This window comes from Amaranthus tricolor, chromosome 10 (genome assembly GCF_026212465.1).
Source record: "Amaranthus tricolor cultivar Red isolate AtriRed21 chromosome 10, ASM2621246v1, whole genome shotgun sequence".
In the NCBI taxonomy this organism is placed as follows: domain Eukaryota; kingdom Viridiplantae; phylum Streptophyta; class Magnoliopsida; order Caryophyllales; family Amaranthaceae; genus Amaranthus; species Amaranthus tricolor.
This window is the reverse complement of record NC_080056.1, coordinates 12,969,252-12,975,416: the sequence shown is the minus strand read 5'-3', so window position 1 is coordinate 12,975,416 and position 6,165 is coordinate 12,969,252.

Below are 6,165 nucleotides of genomic sequence, written 5' to 3'. Positions count from 1 at the left end.
CAAAATTTTAACAAATTCAAATATTGAAGGCTCTAAACCCAAAGAATGCACATTTTAATTTCAAAAATTTAAACTTTCAAGTAATAAAAAATTTAAAATTTTGAATTCGGATGTCATTGTTCAGACTTGAAATTTGAGAATGTTGAATTCCATGTGTTTTAAGAAAACTTATTGTCAAATTTAGTTTGAATTAACTTATTTTCATTTTATTCTTAATATGAAGTTCAAATTTGTTTAAAATAAAAAATGGCTTAAATTCGAATTCGAAGTCGGTTGTCGGGTCGAGTCGGAGTTGGAGTAGAATCGGAGTATTGGAATTTTTATGAGGTCAAGCTCGGGTTTGTCTCTATATAAGATTCAGACTATATAATCGGATTCAAATTTGGATTTTTTTTTCTCGGTTCGGATTTGATTAAATTTGCTTGGATCGAGTCGGATTAGAGTTGAATTCAGACTAAATAGTCATCCCTACAAATTACCTTTATATTGTACTCACGTTATTATTTTTATTAATTTAAAATTAGATATGTCCTCTATATTTTTGCTTGCACCGTTTGCTTTTCATATTACTAAATGCATGATTCAATTGTAAATATCTTTTAAGTATACAAATCAAAAAATTACAAAAACTAAAAATTAATAAATTTTGAATTGGTATGATTGAAAGAAATTACATATGACTATTTCTAACTTGTAAATTAATGATAATAAGCAAGTTAATTTGATTGATGAATAATACTTAATTCAACACAACATGTGAAAACTTTTTAAGATATACTTCCTCTATCTCACTTATTTTGTATCAATTGTCATTTTAGTCATTCTCTCTCATTTTGCACCATTTTTATTTTCAGATATTGGCTCACCAATTTTTTAAATCTCATTTATAAATTTTAAGTTTCTTTTAATTTCGTTCATACAATTCATTCTTTTTTTCACTTATTACCAATATCTATTTTTTTTCTTAAAAATCCTTAATTTTCTTTTTAATGCAAATCTCTTGGGAGAGAAAGAATAAAAACTTCCAATATAAAAGGAGCATTTATGGACATCAACATTTTACCTCGGAAGTACAAATCAATCTTTTGGTTACCAAATCATGATATTGGTCTTTAAAAAATTTTAATGGTGTTTGAGGGTTCCACTTGTGAAGTGCCCTTTCCAATCAGAAAGTTTTACACATGCATGGTTGATATTGGGCTAATCATGAAGATTAGTCAACTTTAAGCCCAACTCGAATCATAAGCTGTATCATTGCCTAAGCAGCAAGTCTTATGAAATAGGGGTGCATACAATCATCTTAAGCTCTTATTAATCACTTTATATGAGAGAAAATCATATATGGACTTGGTCTATATTATTTAAGTATGTATGAATTTGAAAATATATATAAAAAAAATAAGTATTTTTACTTGATAAGTACAATTAAGTATAATTATTCAGAATACTTGATATTATTAGGTTACTCACATAAAAATAGTGTACATAAAGTGTATATAAAAAAAGTGTATACAAGACTTTTACTTAATTATAATTAGTCACTTTAAGACTGATTGGTCATTTTATGATTGAAAATAGTCAATTTAAGATTATAAGTGATCAAGTTAAGTGATCAATTTAAAGTCATAACTTATAAGTGATTACATTAAGACTATCACTAATTCTTCGCAGAGGCCGTCTCACCGTGAAACTAATTCAATTGGGTCAGCCCAAAATATTTTTAAAAAATAATCGTTTCATATACAACTGGAAATTTAGTTCCTTATTTTGTTTTTTATTTATAGGTCTTTCGTATAGACATGTCTCACGATGAGACAGTCTCATATAAGACGGACTATAAGACTATTATGGAATGAGTTTGAAGTTATGGGGCAGCTATAATTTGTGGGCTCGATTTTTCCTACTACTTAACCTGCTCGCTACAAAACACTCAAAAAAAATGAAATTGAAATCAATAAGCTAATTCATCAAAAAATGCACGATATAAGATAAGTTTCAACTTATTTCCAAAAATAAGTGTGTAATTCCTAAGCCTGTGAAATTCAAAATCCTTTTGTTCCTTCCCCATCTTGTACTCTTTCTCAACCCCCTCCGAATCAAGTTCCAATTGATTCAATGGTTAATTTAAGAGAAAGTGATGAGATGGGACCTTGGGATGATGGAAATGAGAGTAATGAGCTCATTGACGATCCTTCTGAGGATGATGTGGATGTCGATGAGGATGCGCAAGCAAATGACATGACCCTAGGCTACATTCCTACAATCATTGCTCCTACACCTTATGCCCTATGTCCACCTCTAGATGAGTACGTGGAGGACAACTCTTGGAGGACATGAACATGTGATACCACTTACACCGAAGAAGGGGAGTTGGAGAAGGGTATGATGTTTGATAGTAAGGAATCGTTGTTGGAAGCTATTAGAGTGTATCATATTCATAGAAATGTGGAGTATAGAACGGAGACCTCAAATCAAACCATCCTTACCTTGAAGTGTAAGTGGGGCTGTTCGTGGAGACTTAGGGCTACGCTCGATTCATATTCATCTTCATGATGTATTGTTACGTAAAAAGGTAAGCATGGGTCTTTTGTTTTGGGTAGTGACACTGTCTCGACTGGACACATTCACTTGACATCTTCTGTCATTAACAATGTCATTAGAAATTGTATTGCTAAAGACCCATCCATTAAGGTATCTATCGTACGACAGATGGTTAAAGATCGTTTTGGTGTGGAAGTGAATTATAAGCAAGCATGGTGTGCTAAGCAACAAGCCTTGTTGTCCATATATGGAACTTGGGAAGGTTCTTACTCACTTCTTCTACGCTTTTTAAAAGCTTTGCAACATTCTAACCCGGGCCTAGTAGTTGAGTGGTCTTTTAAGGAAGACAATGGCGCAGGTGTATATGTGCGACCTAATGTTAGAACCTTCCAACGTGTCTTTTGAGCTTTTAAACCAAGCATTGAGGGCTTCAATCACTGCAAACCTCTTATCGCAATTGACGGCACACACTTGTATGATAAGTATCATCATACCTTAGTAACTGCCATCGCCCAAGATGGTGATAAGGGAATCTTTCCATTGGCGTTTGCCTTGGTTGAGAAGGAGAGTATAGGTGCATGGTCGTGGTCCATGGCTTGTATTCGTGAGCATGTCACACAGAGGATGGGTTTATGCATTATTTTTGATAGACACGCGGGTATTTTAACAACTATGGAAGAGCCGGAGTGGCAACCACCTTATCTCTATCATAGGTTTTGCTTACGTCACTTGCTTAGCAACTTTAATCGTGCTATGGGTAATGTTCAGCTGAAGAAGTTGTTTGGTAGAACTGTTGAGCAAAGACAACAAGTTAAGGTACTGAATGGTTTGAAGGCAATCAAGACCGCAAAACGAGAGGCAATTTTCTAGATTGATGACGTGGGTGAGATATCTAACTGGTTGTTGTGTCATGATCGAGGTCATAGGTATGGCGTTACTAACACGAACTTAGCTGAAGTTTTCAACTATGTGATGAAAGGTGTACGCTTCTTACCTTTGACAACACTAGTTGAATTCACCTTCTATCGGGTAAACGATTATTTTTTTAAAGACATGAACGTGCTAGTGCATGGTTACTTGGAGGACACATGTACACATTGCATGCCAACAAGATTATCAATAGAAACACCTAGAATGCAAATTTTCATGAGATAATCGCATTTGACTATAAAAGAGGTGTTTTCAAAATTAAGACTCGGAGGAGAAATAGAGGATCTTCCAAGGGGGGTAAGATTCAACAAGTGGACCTAAATCAAAGGAAGTGCACATGTAACAAACTACAGATATACTAGCCATCACAGTACCAATCCCCTACTCTACCTGAGCGACACACGAATGCCTTTTACTACCGTAGGAAGCGTAGGAGACCAACTCAGTTGGATAGGATAGATGAGGGTGATAAGTGTTAGCGTTAGCGTTGTGTATTTGGATTGACTATGTATATATATACACACACACACACACACACACACACACACACACACACACACACACACACACACACACACACACACACACACACACACACACACACACACACACACACACACACACACATATATATATATATATATATGTATATATATATATATATATATATATATATATATATATATATATATATATATATATATATATATATATATATACATATATATATATATATATATATATGAATACATATATATATATATATATATATATATATATACATATATATATATACATATACATATATATATATATATATATATATATATATATATATATATGTATATATATATATATATATATATATATATATATATATATATATATATGTATATATATATATATATGTATATATATATATATATATATATATATATATATATATATATATATATATATATATATATATGTATATATATATATATATGTATATATATATATATATATATATGTATATATATATATATATATGTATATATATATATATATATATATGTATATATATATATATATATATATGTATATATATATGTATACATATATGTATATATATATATATGTATACATATATATATACATATGTATATATATATATATATATATATATATGTATATATATATGTATATATATATATATATATGTATATATATATATATATATATATATATATATATATATATATATATATATGTATATATATATATATATATATATATATATATATATGTATGTATATATATATATATGTATATATATATATATATATATGTATATATACATACATATATATTTATATATATATATATATATATATATATATATATATATATATATATATATATATATAATACATAATTTCAAAAAAATGAGGCCCCTTTAAAAATAATTTCAAAAATTAAACATTTCATCAAAAAATACGAATAATCACATAAAATACATAGTGTTCAAAAAATATTACTCCTACAAATTGTCCTAAGAACAAGATTAAGTAAAATTTAATAATTTTCCATCAACTTATCGACTCCATCAATTCTAAAGAAATTTCCTCCTTGTGTCATCACGTACAAAGAAAAAAAAAATCAAATAAAATGGTTCCTACGAACATTTTGGGATGCAAAATTAGAAATAATATCTGTATCAATTTTTACTAATAACTCTTTCACAATTAATGATATGGTCAAACCATTTAATCCCTCTTGTGATATTGAAGACCTCAAATAGGTTTTAATTAGTTTTAGCTTTAAAAAGCTTTATTCTGATGCCACAGTTGCAGACAAAGTTAAAAATATTCTATAAGCATTTAAAGCATTTGGATAATAATTTACAAACTTCAGAAACTTAAGAATGTCATTAGCAGACATTGGTTTATTTGGAAGAGTCATTTAGAATTAAGAGAAAAAATTAGAAAATATTACCCAGAATAATTCAATTGTTGACTGATTTTTCTACAATAATCTCAATTATTAATTAATCATAAATAATTTCATATATGGGGTCATTTAACCTGTAGCGTTGTATATACTTGCAACTGATATCAAATTGAAAAATCAATTTTCTCTTTTTCTATAAATCTTACTAAAGTATGTTTTTTGAAGTACCACCTCTGTCTCTCTTCTTTTTATCTATTTTTCAACTCCCACCTAACAAAACAATAATACAAAAGAATTAAATATAAATAAATCCAATAAAATATTAATCAATTTCCTTTTTTTCTTTCTTTTATTGAGGACGAAATAATGGGATGAAGTAATGCTCCTCATAGTAGGGGAGAGAGAGAACGAAATGAAGGACAAAGGATAGAAAACGAAGAAGAAAAATTAATTGGTAAGTTTAGTTTGAATGAAGTACATAGGGAGATAAGGATGAAGACCTTCAAACAGTTAAAATACTACGTATAATAACCAGTTAAAAATGAGCTAACAACGCTACATGTGAGAAGACTTATTTATGGTTAATCAATTATAATTATATTATTTTTTTTGGAATAAAAGGAGATAAAAGCTAAGTGATACAATTTTTTTGGGATGAGTTATCCCACATCGATAAATTGAAAATGGTGTGCACGCTTTATAAGCTATTAGAGACCTTCTTCCCATTGCCATATGGTTTTGGGATGATATATATCTCCTTGA